Source organism: Amia ocellicauda, unplaced genomic scaffold (genome assembly GCF_036373705.1).
Source record: "Amia ocellicauda isolate fAmiCal2 unplaced genomic scaffold, fAmiCal2.hap1 HAP1_SCAFFOLD_75, whole genome shotgun sequence".
NCBI classification, from domain to species: Eukaryota; Metazoa; Chordata; class Actinopteri; order Amiiformes; family Amiidae; genus Amia; species Amia ocellicauda.
In genome coordinates, this window is record NW_027103002.1 from 397,319 (window position 1) to 414,568 (window position 17,250).

At 43.8% G+C, this 17,250-nt stretch overlaps 1 non-coding gene and 2 pseudogenes across 1 annotated transcript; all 3 read right to left on the minus strand.

Moving 5' to 3' along the window:
• Positions 1 to 409: 409 nt before the first annotated feature.
• Positions 410 to 524, minus strand: LOC136742952 (U5 spliceosomal RNA). Its single transcript, XR_010815074.1, has one exon. It is a non-coding gene; the product is annotated as a U5 spliceosomal RNA (small nuclear RNA).
• Positions 525 to 7,001: 6,477 nt separating this feature from the next.
• Positions 7,002 to 7,120, minus strand: LOC136742787 (uncharacterized; annotated as a pseudogene).
• A 215-nt stretch (positions 7,121 to 7,335) lies between these two features.
• Positions 7,336 to 7,454, minus strand: LOC136742900 (uncharacterized; annotated as a pseudogene).
• Positions 7,455 to 17,250: the final 9,796 nt, after the last annotated feature.

Sequence of the window (17,250 nt, forward strand, 5' to 3'; positions counted from 1 at the left end):
GGGGGAGACAAACAAAGGGGAACACTATTTTTTATTTATTTATTTATTTTCTTTTGTATGAATTATTGCGTGTTGCAAACAGGCAATGAAGTCTGATAAAAGTCAAAAAGTCTCTCTCTCTCTCACACACACACACACAGCCAGCAAGACACACAGAGCCAGCCAGCTCAGCGATGACATCACAAACATCTCTCTCAGGTGACTCCTATGACATCACAGAGCACGTACATTCCGTTGCTTGCCGTCTGTCAACCACTCAGTCACTGCCAGCCAGACTGGCTGGCTGACTGGATGGTGGGGCTGCTTGCTGCTGCTGCGTACCTTAGCAAGCTTATTTGCTTGACCGGCCTTCCTCCTCCGCCCACATGCCCACCTATGTCCGATCTGCTGTTCACCTGGATCACAGCTCCGCCCCAACAAGGCAGAGCCCCCCAAGAATGGTACAAACTCACCCACGATCCCCTCCACGGCAAGCTATAGCAAAAGGCAAAAGCATTATACGTAATGAAGAGGAACCCGAGTCCAAGACGCATCCGACCAGCCATACATATTTGTGTGTATTAAAGATCACATTTTATTACATTTAGATTTTCTGTACTTTATTACATCTTTTTGTGATTTTTAAATGTATTGTTTCTTTTCCTTATATATGTATGTATGTATGTGTGTGTGTGTCTGTGTGAAAGTGTATGTGTTTGTGTGTCTCTGTGTGAAAGTGAGTGTGTGTGTGTGTGTCTGTAAGTGTGTGTGTCTGTCTCTGTGTTTGTGTGTCTGTCTCTGTGTGAAAGTGAGTGTGTGTGCATGTGTCTGTCTGTGAAAGTGTGTGTGTGTGTGTGGGTGTGACAGTGTGTATGAGTGTCTGTCTGTCATGTAACTCGCACATCTGTGAGGGCACCATTTTTGCAGAAAGAGATGTACACATTTTGGAGCAACATATGCTGCCATCCAGACATCATCTTTTCCAGGGACGTCCCTGCATTTTTCAGCAGGATAACGCCAAACCACATTCTGCCCAGATTTCAAGCGCATGGTTGCGTAGGCAGAGAGTGCGGGTGCTAGCATGGCCTGCCTGCAGTCCTGACCTGTCTCCGAATTGAGAATGTGTGGCGCACTATGAAGTGCAAATTAAGACAACGAAGGCCCTGTGCAGTTGCGCAGCTGAGGAAATGCATAATGGATGAATGGGGGAAAATCCCGCTTGCTAAACTTAACCAAGTGGTGTCTTCAGTGCCCAAGTGCTTAATAAGTGTTATTAAAAGAAAAGGTGATGTTACATAGTGGTAAATAGTCGACTGTCCCAACTTTCTTGGTTTCTTTTCACTGCTAATGAGATGCTGTAAAGTGAGTTTTCAGGAGCTCTAATCGTATTGATGAATTCATGCAGCATTTGTAATTGAATTTCAAAAAGAAATCCTTGCTGTCTGGCCTGTGTGTATGAGATGTACTCTGTCAATCTTTGGCTAACAACTGAAACATTGGTAGAACAGAAATGGCAACATAAAAAAGAAAAGTACATTTTAAAAGAGCACATTAAATAGGATGAATATACAGTTTTTTACAATCACTTTGTCACTCATTTCAGAACCTTGATGTCATTTTTCAAAACTCTAGACACAAAACTCAAAATGGTCATCACTTGTAACACTGCACAATACAATGTTTTGAACATTGGACAGCCTTTCATATCTTTAAAGAAACCTTGCACTTGCAGACTTGTTGGTTCAAATAACTAATTTATCATGAAATACCATAGTAACATAGTAACACAGAAGATACCGATAGTTTCACTGTGTAGTTGTTCGTACAATCATTAAATATTGTAGTACAAAATATGTGATACATGTTTCATTATGGTACTACACATAAATACATCACTGTAAAAGGACTAGTAGAGAGAATACTACAGACACAGTGGAATCATTGAACAAAATCTGAAATGTATTGATGCAATACAATCAAATCACACCATAGGTTTCTTTGAATCCATGCAACAATAATTAGCTACAAAAAAGAACAAAACTACAGTAAAATGTCAACTGCAGTGTTCCTCACCTGGCTTAGTGTAAAAAGCAAAACAAAGGATTGATTACTGTACTTCTAAATTTCCATCAGCCCTGTGTTCAGGTTCAGGTTCTCACAACCATTTTTCACAAGAGGCATCTTGAAACTGAACATACCTGAACATACTCAGTCATCAGCTGCTTCACTCTGTCTGCATTTCTTTCAAAAGGCACACTATACTCTGTGCTACACATTGGTATGCAGTATACAGTCATTTGACAATTGAGAGTAGCCTAATGTTTAGTGCATGCTGAAGACTTGCTGCTTCTCAGTACGGAAATTTCTGATGATTGAGGCCACAGTTGATCCTGAGTTGATTCTGAGGTTTGATTGAATCATTGTAGCTGCCTCAGTCATGGTCATGCCATGATTTACAACATGCTCTACAACTATTTCTCGGATTTCACTGGACACTATTTGCTGTTGCTGCCGCTGTCTGGTCCGTGGCCTTGTCCTCTACCACGTTCCCCCAACACCTCTCAAATGAGGCCCATGGCTGCCTCTCTGGTGAGGCCTAAGCCCTCCTCTATGACGAGGCCCACGACCACCTCTCAGAAGGGGTGCATGTCCCCTTCCATTCCTTTGACCACCACGTCTTCCTCCTCCCACTGCTTGACCTCTATTGTGACCTGGATGACTTGCCGGCTCCATGTTATCACTGTGTTGCTGGGGTGGATAGCACTCATTTCACTCGATACTCGTACCACAATGTGAAATCAATCATCAATAACCAGTTGGCAGTATTGGAAAAGCAATTACAAGGGCCTGCATACATACAGTAATGTCAAATCTGATGTGGAAGAACAATCATCTTCAACCAGGTTGGAGCGTTAGTTGCAATGCCTTTAATACACGCAGCGTGGAGAGGAACAGTGACTCAAGTAGATCCCAAAGTCGCTCTGCCTTCATTTTAACAGTCAGAGCTTTTATACACAAAAATCAAAGAGCTGGTTATAATCAGAAAGTCATTACTATGTTATCTTAAAAGTTAGCTAAGCAGAATTTATATCATTATAGGACAGAGTTCATAGATCAACACATGGATTAGGGAGCAGGCACTTCAATCATACTGTTTGACATTGTCTCCAAGATTCTCATCGTAAATAACAAACAGAAATCAAACTACCTTCTGGCCTGACCTTCTAGCTTGACCTTATCTTTCTTAAGTATACAAGAGAGAAAAACAGGTATTAGAGAAAAAATTTCTAACTTTCCTTCCACACTGCACACATGGTGTGGAAAAGTGCTACATGATGATGAATGATGATGAAATATTACATCCATAGATAATGTAGTCCAACTGGTTCATGCTCCTCGTTTATTGATGTCAATGGATCTCATTATCCTGAAACTTTCATGATCGAAACATGGAATATTGTTTGTCAGTTTCCATAAAATTATGCATTAAGAGTAATGCAACAGTCACTTATCATTTTGAGCAGCTGTATCAATTGATAGTTAGATCTTTGTAATGAAATGAATAGACAGTGATCTCAGATGTAATGTGTGAATTGCATTTTGAAATGGTAATACTTTGATGTTAAGTTGTGTCATTTTAGTTCAATGAACAAATGATCTGAGGTTGATGTGTATTGTATCCAAGCAATTGTAAAAAAGTGTTAGAGTTTTGAAAAATGTGCATTTTGATCATCGGGTGTGAGTTTAGTGTCAAGAGTTTTGAAAAATGACATCAAGGTTCTGAAATGAGTGCCAAAGTGATTGTAAAAAAGTGTAATATCAGGGGACAGTGGCTATTAGTGATCTGGCCTTCCGTGGCCTCTGTATTAATGTAACAGGTCACATTGTATGTGTACACTGATACTTGATAGTATAATATAGTACAAGTAAAAAACATACATAGGTATCATAGAAGTATTTTGCAGAAATGATTATGGATAGTTATCAAAATGGAGAGGAAATGCTAAATCCAGTCTCCCCAGGCTGAGCTTCTATTGCTGCACCTGCTGGCCCCACTATATGGATAGAGCCACACCAAGTACAAGAGTCTCCCCATTGCTATTTATATCTCCCTATCCAGTCTTCTATAGGTGTCAGGGTGGGGTGCCTATTCCCCTGCATGCTTTGAAACCTATAGCACCTGGGACGCACACTTGGGATCCGGTTCCTCTGCCCCTCACATACACATGAGGAATCCTAGGTGCTCAATACGTCATACTGTCTCTTTCATCTCATGTGTAAACTATGGACAAATACATGACTAAACGTGTTAAGTTACTTTTCCCAGAATGCTTTGCGCCACGATATGCAAATAACGGGGACTATGATTGGCTCCCTGACATTACCCACACTGCGACTGATGCTACCCATTTCACTACCCAACAAAGACCCATAATATGCGTGTGTCTGTCTGTCTGTCTGTCAAAGTATGTGTGTGTGTGTCTGTGTGTGTCTGTGTCTGTCTGTCTGTGTGTGAAAGTGTGTGTGTGTCTGTCTGTCTGTCTGTCATGTAACTTGCACATCTGTGAGGGCACCACTAATGCAGAAAGAGATGTACACGTATTGTTTATTTTCCATATATATGTATGTATGTATGTATGCATGTCCAATTGCTTTGACAATACAAATGAATTGAATTGAGAGGGAGAGAGAGACAGACAGACAGACAGACAGAGAGACACACACACACACACACACACACACACACAGAGAGCCAGCCAGCCAGCTCAGCGATGACATGACGAGCCTCTCTCAGCTTACTGCTATGACAGCACAGAGCACGTACATTCCGTTTAACAAATCGTTAAACAAAAAAGGTTATAAACACATTGACTACAATACCGGTTAGTAAGACGAAGGTGAGTCTCTCGTTAGTATTATTAGTCAGACATTAAATAACTACGCAGGTTAGTATTTATGTCAGGTAACTTCTCGTTATATATATATCAGTCTCATTTACGTTTAGGTGCCGAGAAAGATCCTATTTGTTACCACAATTTCCCTTAACTGATTATTATTCAATGATTAAGGATAGGCAGGGCCACCAATAATCTAATGTCTATTAACTTGTGTCAATTTCAGACTAAACAGTTAAACAGGAATGAGAAGATATTTCTCGGCGTTGACAGATTTTATTTCTAAAATTATCAACAAAACAGTTGAATGCAACTCACATTTATATTTAAGAAAACTAAATGATATTACACATTCTAGAGTTATGAATCACAGATTAACATTTCTAATTGATTTCTCAAATGTCATGAATCACAAACTCCAAACTGTTAAACTTATGTGAACTTCGTCGCAGAGAGGCCTCTCTGGCTTCGGGCTCAGATAACAGCACACGGCACGAGGTCCGTGTGGTTTGGAACAAAGGCAGTCCGGTTCGGCTTTGTCCAAGAACTTCCACTCAGTCGATGCACCTGGAAGTTGGGGTTTCGCGAATGTAGAGTCTTTTCCAAACAGATTTTCCATTGGTTTGAAGGCTCCAAGGTTGTGCACAAAATCTTCTTTGTAAGCAGGGTTCCACCGTAGTTACTTGAAGACAAAGTCTTTGAGGAAAGCAGGGCCCTGTTTGTTCCAAGGGTCAAGTTTCTTAAGACTCAAATAGCTATTTAAGTGACTGACACTTTGGTATTCAGTCGACTTAGTCAATTGTCCAGCTGTAAAACTCCACTGATCAGGTGGGTCTGTAAAGTTATTTATTTAATAAAGTCCTTTAAAATAATTATTCGCTCAATCTCCTTCTCCCAGTTTAACTCTTCTGTTGCCGGCAAAGACTTGGTTGGTTTCTGATTCCGGTTCTGGCAACAGAGCTACAGGTTGAGCTGTGGCAGCGAGTTTCTGGTTCAGGTGAGAGAGAGAGAGAGAGAAAGACTGTCCGCTGTTCCTTATAGTCTGTCAGATCAGTAGGTGATTGGTCCCTGAGTTCTTGAGATTGGATTTCGGTTTCAGCCCCCAGTGTCCTATTGGAGGGAGGCTTTATTTATGACTGATGTCAATCCATGCCATCTTTTGGAAATGCCGGTTGGCCTGGGTTCGTAGCTCTATGTCGGGATTTCGGCTCTCATCCACTTCAAAGAGTTTTTATCACCTACAGGCCCCTTTCTCCAGACATCTCATAGCAGAATTCCAAACTATTTGGCCTCTTCTCGGTGCCATCCTCCCCAAAACTGTCACTTTGATGCAAACCAGTTCCAAGCTGATGAGCTAAGGAAATCTGATAACTTTGGGGGGGGAGAGGTCTTCTTTAGAACAGTGCTTCAGCTCAGAGCCCAAATGCTCTTATCCAAATACACCCAACATAACGCTACATATGTATGTATGTATGTATATATGTGTAGAAGGAAAATTAGAAATTATTTTCTTACACCTGTTTTTCTCTCTTGTATACTTAAGAAAGATACGGTCAAGCTAGAAGGTCAGCCCAGAAGATAGTTTGATTTCTGTTTGTTATTTACGATGAGAACCTTAGAGACAATGTCAAACGGTATGACCTACGTGCCTGTTCCCTAAAACCATGTGTTGACCTATGAACTCTGTTCTATAATGATATATGTTCTGCTTAGTTAGCCTTTAAGATAACATAGTAATGACTTTCTAGCATGTATGGATGTATGTATGTATGTATATATATATATATATATATATATATATGTATGTATGAATGTATGTATGTCCAATTGCTTTGACAATACAAATGAATTGAATTGAGAGGAAGAGAGAGAGAGAGAGAGAGAGAGAAAGAGAGAGAGAGAGACAGACAGACAGACAGACAGCTCAGCGATGACATCACGAGCCTCTCTCAGCTGACTGCTATGACATCACAGAGCACGTACATTCCGTTGCTTGTCGTCTGTCAACCACTCAGTCACTGCTAGCCAGACTGTCCCTAAGACAAAGTGTACAATACTTCAATTATATCTCCTCCAGACAGATAGAGAGTATTAAGAGCTACGATAAAGTTACCCAGGAGACGTAAAAGCTTGCAGCACCAGGTATTTCCAGGAGGTCTCACTTTCATGTACTGTCCAGGTCCTGCCCCGTTTAGCTTCCGAGATCTGACGAGATCGGGCGCGTTCAGGATGGTGTGGCCGCAAGCCAAGATGCCTGGCTGCATGATGTCTCTTAAAGGCTGGAGGGTATTGACGGAACTTCCAGCTAAATAAAAAAGAAAAAAGAAAAATGGAGGGAAAAATATCAGTGCAGCAAAGGGTGTTGAAAGTAGCCGGGTATGTGTACAATTCTTCAATTATATCTCCTCCAGACAGAAAGAGAGTATTTAGAGCTACGATAAAGTTACCCAGGAGACGAAATAACTTGCAGCACCTGATATCTCCAGGAGGTCACCCATCCAAGTACTGACGAGCCCTTGCCCCGTTTAGCTTCCGAGATCTGATGAGATTGGGCGCGTTCAGGACGGTGTGGCCGCAAGCCAAGAGGCCTGGCTGCATGATGTCTCTTAAAGGCTGACGGGTATTGACGGAACTTCCAGCAAAAAAAAAATGGATAAAGAAAAATGGAGGGAAAAATATCAGTGCAGCAATGGGTGTTGAAAGTAGCCGGGTACGTGTACAATACTTCAATTATATCTCCTCCAGACAGAAAGAGAGTATTAAGAGCTACGATGAACTCACCTAAAGGATTATTAGGAACACCATACTAATACTGTGTTTGACCCCCTTTCGCCTTCAGAACTGCTTTAATTCTATGTGGCATTGCTTCAACAAGGTGCTGAAAGCATTCTTTAGAAATGTTGGCCCATATTGATAGGATAGCATCTTGCAGTTGATGGAGATTTGTGGGATGCACATCCAGGGCACGAAGCTCCCGTTCCACCACATCCCAAAGATGCTCTATTGGGTTGAGATCTGGTGACTGTGGGGGCCAGTTTAGTACAGTGAACTCATTGTCATGTTCAAGAAACCAATTTGAAATGATTCGACCTTTGTGACATGGTGCATTATCCTGCTGGAAGTAGCCATCAGAGGATGGGTACATGGTGGTCAAATAGGGATGGACATGGTCAGAAACAATGCTCAGGTAGGCCGTAGCATTTAAACGATGCCCAATTGGCACTAAGGGGCCTAAAGTGTGCCAAGAAGACATCCCCCACACCATTACACCACCACCACCAGCCTGCACAGTGGTAACAAGACATGATGGATCCATGTTCTCATTCTGTTTACGCCAAATTCAGACTCTACCATCTGAATGTCTCACCTCTTTTTCCTATTTGTAGTGGAGATGAGTGGTACCCGGTGGGGTCTTCTGCTGTTGTAGCCCATCCGCCTCAAGGTTGTACGTGTTGTGGCTTCACAAATGCTTTGCTGCATACCTCGTTTGTAACGAGTGGTTATTTCAGTCAAAGTTGCTCTTCTATCAGCTTGAATCAGTCGGCCCATTCTCCTCTGACCTCTAGCATCAACAAGGCATTTTCGCCCACAGGACTGCCGCATACTGGATGTTTTTCCCTTTTCACACCATTCTTTGTAAACCCTAGAAATGGTTGTGCGTGAAAATCCCAGTAACTGAGCAGATTGTGAAATACTCAGACCGGCCCGTCTGGCACCAACAACCATGCCACGCTCAAAATTGCTTAAATCACCTTTCATTCCCATTCAGACATTCAGTTTGGAGTTCAGGAGATTGTCTTGACCAGGACCACACCCCTAAATGCATTGAAGCAACTGCCATGTGATTGGTTGATTAGATAATTGCATTAATGAGAAATTGAACAGGTGTTCCTAATAATCCTTTAGGTGAGTGTATATGTATGTATGTGTATGTATGTCCAATTGCTTTGACAATACAAATGAAATGAATTGAGAGAGAGAGAGAGAGAGAGAGAGAGAGAGAGAGAGGGAGAGGAATATGAGCTCCTAAAAAACATTTGTTTTTATACATAAGCGGATTTAATTTGTGATTTACAAATGAATATATAGCACTATAAACATACACAGAAGACATGGAATAGAAATTCAGAAGAAAAAGTATTCAAAAAATAATAATTTTAAGAGAAACACAAAAAGAAGAAAGCAGAGAGACAGTTCAGGAAGAAAAGTCAGAAACGAAAAGCTGAAGACAAGAATTGGAGGTAAGAGACAAATAATTAAACAAAAAAATATGTATTAATAAAATAAATAAGCATTCTCAGTAGTTGACTCAGCCAATGAAAATGCAGAGCTCCGATTTGAATAGAGTGACAGTAGGAGAGAGCCCAACTGCCACTGAGACTGATAGAAATCTATCGAACAGCAGTCTGACTGCAGAGCTGCCTTTTGAAATCCGATACCCTGAAGACATTCGCTCTGCACAGGCTAAGAAGGACTACAAACAAGCTGTGATGAGAGCATCTCCTGAGACCCTCATCCTAGACTACACCGGTAAAGGAGAAAACAGGGTCAAGAACAATCTACTGTTCTACACCGCCTTTCACAAAACCCTGTGCCAGACATACCCCAATAACAACAAGAGGGGCATTAGCAGAGGCAGGCAGATCTCAGTGCTGGTAGAGAAAGACACAGACAGTGTGATGCTCACTTTTAATGTATACCACAACGGGACCATCATGGTGCAGGGCAGCGAGAGCAGCCTGGACCAATTAGCTCTCGGCTTCCACACCTCAAAGCAGCAGACTGAGGTAGAGAAACAAGAGCCAGAGCCGGCCACCCTGCAGTCTGCCCCCAGCCACACGGAGCCAGACAGTGCCCCATCTCCCACAGACTGCCCCCCTGTCTCCCCAAAACTCTCCAGCAACATTAAAACACTAAAGGAATGCCTATCAGTGCTGGAGCTGGAGTTTGCGGAGTTCAGGGAGCAGACCTTGAGCACCCTGGCCCAGACCTCCTTGTGCGATCAGTTCCGGGATGAGATGCACAGACTAAAGATGCAGCACAAGGCTGAGATCCATGAGCTGAGAGCAGCAGTGAGAGACCTGGAGGAGCAGAGCCAAACCCTGAGGACGGAGCTGCGCAGAGCGAGGGAGGAGCTGACCAGGACACCCCAGCACAGCCAGCTAAGGAGCCTGCAGAGCCAGCTGGAGGAGCTAAGAGAGGAGCTACACATCACTGGAGCACAGAGACTGCACTGCACTGACCCCACAACACCTCCAACCCCTGACGCACCCACTGATCCACCCACACTCCCCACCACTCCTGACACACCCACTATCACCAGACCTGCCACTAATACACAACCCCCTGAAACGCCACTCCCCCAAAACACACCCGCTGCCCCCACCACTCCCGACGCAAACCCGGAGTGGCAGGTCAACGCAGAGGTGGTCATTCTGAGCGAATCCAATGGGAAGTTCCTGGTTGAGAGGCGCCTCTTCCCTGGGCGAAAAGTGAAAAAGCTTTGGTGCTCCACAGCACAGAGAGCCCTGGAGCTGCTCTCCAAGAGGAGGCTTTGCCAAGTCAAACACATCCTCATCCACACCGGCACTAACGACCTGAGTGCCCGCAGGGGCGATGTGGCCTCAGCCCTGAGACAGGTAGCAACGAAAGCCACAGAGGAATTCCCAACTGCCAAAATTTCCATCTCCACACTGCTGCCCCGCACAGACGTGCCCCTGCACATCATCCAGGCCATCAACGCAGAAGTGTCCCGAAGATGTGCCCTCCTCCCCAACGTCCACCTGGCACACCACTGAGACATCCAGCCACATCACCTGTATGACCACGTCCACCTCAACAAGACGGGTGTGAGGATCATCTCAAAGGTCCTCAAGGACACAACCCTGGGCCGAAACCCCACACACCCCCACCTCGAGACCAGGAGCAAACCCCCCAGCCCCCGGCCACATCCCCAGCCACCGGCTCCACCCCAGCCCCAGCCCCTGAGACCCCGCGGCCCCATTCCCCACCCCCCCATCCCATCCCCAGAGGGCCCGTCCAGCACAGCAGAGCGGACAGCCGGGGACCAGCACAGCCACACAGCCACGCAGCAGCGGCTTCCAGAGCCTGGAGGCCCGATGCTGCCCAGCTGGCCCAGATAAGGCAACTCCTCAGTGTCATCTGTACCACACTGCTGAGTTAACTGAGCCTCAACACACATATATATGGTTGTGGAGATGGAGAGTAAGAAAAAATGTGATTTAATTATTCTGATATTTTGATGCAAAGATAAAATCTTTGAGTGATTATTATGTATATCCATATATAATTATTAATAGTAATATAATATCAGTTGTAGACCACAAATTAAACTTTCTTATGTAGAAGAGACAAGTATAATAAAATATATTAACATGTCCTTTAAAATAAGCAGTTGGAATATGCAGGGTTTACGCTCCTCAACTTTTGGAATGAAGAGCACAGGCCCTGAACTGATCAACACTGTAAATAGTTCAGATGTTTTCATTCTTGTAGAGACTTGGTGCTGTGCAGATATGTCTATACACTGGATGGATACAATGGATACAGGGAGCTGATTGTGCCCTCCTATAAAAAACCCAAAGTCAGGTGTGGCAGGGCCTCGTGGGGGATTATCGTGTGGTACAGGGAGGAGCTCCGAGCAGCCCTATGCCCAGTACAGAGAGGAGACATACACCTGTGGATGAAAATCAGAAAAGACACCCTACAAAATAACACAGATATATACCTATGTGCAATTTATATGCCACCCGCAGACTCCCCCTACTATAATGAGGAAGGCTTTCATGAGCTTCAAAACGAAATCTGCCACTTCCAGACCCTGGGCTCTGTACTGCTGTGTGGCGATCTCAATGCCAGGACTGGCAGAGAGATGGACTACATCAATACAGAGGGGAACACACACCTGTTCGGAGACTCCCCGCTGTGCCACACACACACCTCCACACTGACACAGCCACGACAGCGTGGTAAACAAGAGCAGGAAGCAGGTAGTGCGCCTATGTAAAAGCCTGGGTCTATATATCATCAATGGCAGGACCAGGGGGTACTCTCTGGGGAGATTCACATACTGCTCGGCTCTGGGCAGCAGTGTGGTGGACTACGCCATAACTGACCTGGACCCACAAGCCAACAATGCGTTTATAGTCAGACAACAATCTCCACTATCAGACCACAGCCAAATAACACTTTACCTAAAAAGATCAGCGCAGCCACAAGTCAGAGCCAAACTTCCCACAAAACTGGTCTCCCTGCCACCCAGTTAGAGATGGTCAGAGCCCAGCACAGAGAACTACACAAGAGCCCTGAATAGTGATGAGATTGAAAACATGTTAGACAGATATCAATCCTCACACTATCAAATAAACCAAAACGGAATAAACTCAGCCACCAAAACACTGAATGAAATATTTGAGAGACTGGCTTTAAAATCAAACATTAAAACAATTAAAAACCAAAATATGAAATCGTCTAAAAGAAAAAAAGAACAGTGGTGTGACCAGGAGTGTGAAACTTCTAGGAAACACCTGAGACATCTCTCCAACACTAAACACAGAGAGCCCGACAACCAGGAGGCTCGCCTCAGCTACTGCCAGGCCCTGCGGCACTACAAGCAACTCCTCAGTAAGAAAAAAGACCACTATATGGGCAGAATAAATACCCCAAAAACAAAAAATGAAATACCAATTCAAAATGGAGAAATCTGGAAAACACACTTTGAAAAACTTTACCAAAATGTTGAAAACAATCCAAAGCCAGAACAGGTTAAAATATTAAAAAACCTAAATAAATTGGAAGAAATCATTAAGAATAACCAAAATCCCTTAGATAACCCATTTACAATACAGGAACTAAAACATCAACTCAAAATCCTCAAACCCAGGAAAGCCAGCGGCCTCGACAGCATCAGCCCTGAGATGCTGAAGCACAGCAGCCCGCAGCTGCAGGAGGCTCTGCTCAAACTCTTTAACCTGGTGCTGAGAGCCGGGTGTTTCCCTGAGGTCGGGAATCAAGGATTGATCACCCCGATTTTTAAAAGTGGAGACAAATTAGACCCCAATAACTACTGGGGCAGCTGTGTGAGCAGTAACCTGGGGAAGGTGTTCTGCAGTATCATCAACGCCCAGATACTGGCCTTCCTTACCAAGCACAGTGTCCTGAATAAGAGTCAGATTGGCTTCCTACCAAAACACAGCACAACCGATCATATTTACACTCTACACACCCTCATAAATAAATATACCCAAAACAATAAAGGAAAAATATTTGCCTGTTTTGTAGACTTTAGAAAGGCATTTGACTCAATCTGGCACAAGGGATTATTTTATAAACTTCTACAGAGTGGTGTAGGGGGTAAAGTTTATGACATCATTAAATCAATGTATTCTGAAAACAAATGCGGAGTTCAAATTGGCAACTCAAGAACAGAGTTCTTCACTCAGGGGCGGGGAGTGAGACAGGGCTGCAGTCTGAGTCCAACACAGTTCAACATCTACATCATCGAGTTGGCCACAGTGTTGGAGCAGTCTGACGCCCGCAGCCTAACTCTCCATGACACAGAGATCAAGTTCCTGCTCTACGCAGACGACCTGGTGCTGCTGTCGCCCACAGAGCAGGGGCTTCAGCAGAACCTGGCGCTGCTAGAGCAGTACTGTCAGAAATGGGCCCTGGCAGTCAATCTGGACAAGACCAGAGTTATGGTTTTCCAGAAAAAAGCCCCATCTCAGGGAAACAGGTACCGCTTCACTCTGGGCAGCACTGGATTAGAGCACTGCACCAGATACAACTACCTTGGCCTGACCATCAGTGCGTCAGGGAGCTTCAGCCTGGCTATAAACGCATTAAAAGACAAGGCACGCCGGGCATTTTATGCCATAAAGACACAATTTGGGAAAACAACAATACCAATAACTATTTGGATTAAAATATTAAACTCCATCATCCAACCAATCCTGCTATATGGGAGCGAAGTGTGGGGTCCCCTCATGAACCTCAATAACAGCAATTGGGACAAAAGCCCCATGGAAATATTCCACCTAGAATTTAATAAAAACATCTTACACGTACACAGAAACGCCCCCACGGCTCTGAGGCTCACAGAGCCCGAACACACAATGACCAAAACAACTACAATTGGGAAAATTGACATGTACCTGAAAAGCAAATACACAAAAGATTAGAGACACGAATTAGAATTACAAAACAAATTGGAATGCTACCGGGCCCTGAATAGAAACATTACATTGGCTGAATACTTAAAAATCCAAAATATAAAAGAGAGACAAAATCTAACTAAATACAGGCTCAGTGACCACAGCCTCGCCATTGAAAAAGGCCGCTACAGAAAATTCTGGGTTGCCAGAGAAGAGCGGCTGTGCAGCCAGTGTGACCTAGGGGAGGTCGAAACACAGGCGCATTTCCTGCTGTCCTGCCCTAAATACACAAAAATCAGGGAGACATACTTTAAAATATTAAAAATGCATATCCCTGAGTTCAGCATGATCCCCGATTGCTGCAAACTCCCCGTCCTGCTGGGAGAGGAGGAGCGCACTGCCTTCTTAGCAGCGCAATATGTATCCACCTGCCACAGCCTGCGAGACAGTGTGTAGACACCAGCCTGTGGCACTCCATTTGCAAAACAAAATAAAAACAGTGATTTTTCTGATGTCATGACACAAATTTTGATACAAACAACAAATATGGTTTATATCCTACTTAATTTTATTTCAATGTGTACTATATTTGTTCCACTGAATCTTGTATTGCAATGTTTTGTCTTGATTGATAGAACATTTGTATCTGCTTTGGCAATATTGTGATAGATCATGCCAATAAAGCACCTTTGAATTGAATTGAAATGAATTGACAGACAGACAGACACACGCACACACACACACACAGAGCCAGCCAGCCAGACAGCCAGCCAGCTCAGCCATGACATCACGAGCCTCTCTCAGCTGACTGCTATGACATCACAGAGCACGTACATTCCGTTGCTTGCCGTCTGTCAACCACTCAGTCACTGCCAGCCAGACTGGCTGGCTGGCTGGATGGGGGGGCTGTTTGCTGCTGCTGCGTATCTTAGCAAGCTAATTTGCCTGACCGGCCTTCCTATTCCTCTGCCCAAATGCCCACCTAAGCCCAATCTGCTGTTCACCTGGATCACAGCTCCGCCCCAACAAGGCAGATCCTCCCAAAAATGGTACAAACTGATCCACGTTCCCCTCCACGGAAAGCTTTAGCCCAAAATAAGGGACACATTCTGTAACAACATAACGAATGCCCACCCAACCTGTGACAAAACTGATAAAAAAGAAAAACGGTCAGTCCTCCTGGTGGAGGGACACACAGCCACCCTGGCTGCCCAATATGTCAGCGCCTACCACAGCCTGAGGGACACAGTGACACACGAGCACCGGCTGTAAATATAATGTAAATACTCGTTTGTAATGCATGTCATTGTATTTCAAAAAGGAATCTGGAAATAGTAAACCTATTTTTTTTATTTGAATGTATTAAAGATCACATTTTATTACATTTTCTTTTTCTGTAATTCATTACATTATATTGAGATTCATAATTCTATTATTTATTTTCCGTATGTATGTATGTATGTATTATTGTATGGAAGGAAAGTTAGAAATGATTTTCTCAAACCTGTTTTTCTCTCTTGTATACTTAAGAAAGATAAGGTCAAGCTAGAAGGTCAGGAGGCCATAAGGTAGTTTGATTTCTGTTTGTTATTTACGATGAGAACCTTGGAGACAATGTCAAACGGTATGACCTACGTGCCTGTTCCTTAAAACCATGTGTAGATCTATGAACTCTGTTCTATAATGAAATATGTTCTGCTTAGTTAGCCTTTAAGATAACATAGTAATGATTTTCTAGCATGTATGTATGTATGTATGTATGTCCAATTGCTTTGACAATACAAATGAATTGAATTGAGAGGGAGAGAGAGAGAGAGAGAGAGAGACAGACAGACAGACAGACTGACAAACACAAACAGACACACACACACACACACACACACAGACACACACACAGCCAGCCAGCCAGCCAGCCAGCCAGCTCAGCGATGACATCACAAGCCTCTCTCAGCTGACTGCTATGACATCACAGAGCATGAACATTCCGTTGCTTGCCGTCTGTCAACCACTCAGTCACTGCCAGCCAGACTGGCTGGCTGGCTGGATGGGGGGGCTGCTTGCTGCTGCTGTGTACCTTAGCAAGCTTATTTGCTTGACCGGCCTTCCTACTCCTCTGCCCACATGCCCACCTATGCCCGATCTGCTGTTCACCTGGATCACAGCTCCGCCCCAACAAGGCAGATCCTCCCAAAAATGGTACAAACTGATCCACGTTCCCCTCCACAGAAAGCTTTAGCCCAAAATAAGGGACACATTCTGCCCAATATGTCAGCGCCAACCACAGCCTGAGGGACACAGTGACACACGAGCACCGGCTGTAAATATAATGTAAATACTCGTTTGTAATGCATGTCATTGTATTTCAAAAAAGGAATCTGGAAATGGTATACCTATTTTCTTTATTTGTATGTATTAAAGATCACATTTTATTACATTTTCTTTTTCTGTACTTCATTACATCTTATTGTGATTCATAATTCTATTATTTATTTTCCGTGTATATGTATGTATGTATGTATTGTGACAAACCAAGGGGCAGGGTCATACATGGCAGATATGTCAGGCCAGGTCTGCTGCAAGGTGTGTACTCTAGGGTAGAATACCGACCCTAGGCAACTACACTCCCCAGAAACCCTCAGGCAGCCATTCTAGCACCTAATGTGGTCACTTGGTGTTACTTCCTCAATTATTCATCAGGTATATAAGGCAGGCCTGAGAGAGAGAGAAGTGAGAGACAATAGGGTGAGTTATCTGGAAAACAGAGGTAGCTCATAAGGAGAAAGCCAAGACTTATTTATTCCAGACTTTGTTTAAAATAGAATGATTATGTAAGATTAGTTACAACTCCAGTGTGAGTTAGGTTTTGTTTTCAGATTTGTTTTGTTTGAAGTAAACATACAGGCACAGCCCTGTATTTGCAACCTCCTCCCTGGGTCATGACTGGTTTTTACTCCTAAGAAGATCACAGAGAAGACCCGCACATGTGTACAGCCAAGGCGTTTTGTCACATTTGGTGTAGAATGCGGGCAGCACCTCATGAAACCCAGACTGGCTGAGTGAATTTTTTTATCCAAAAAAAAAAAACTACAGGCTGTAATAGCCCAACAGGAAGCGACCAGGGTGCAGCAGGTGGCTCACCAGGATGCTATGCGGATGCATCAGGAAGCACTGCAGGTCCAGCATGATACAAATAAAATGTTTAG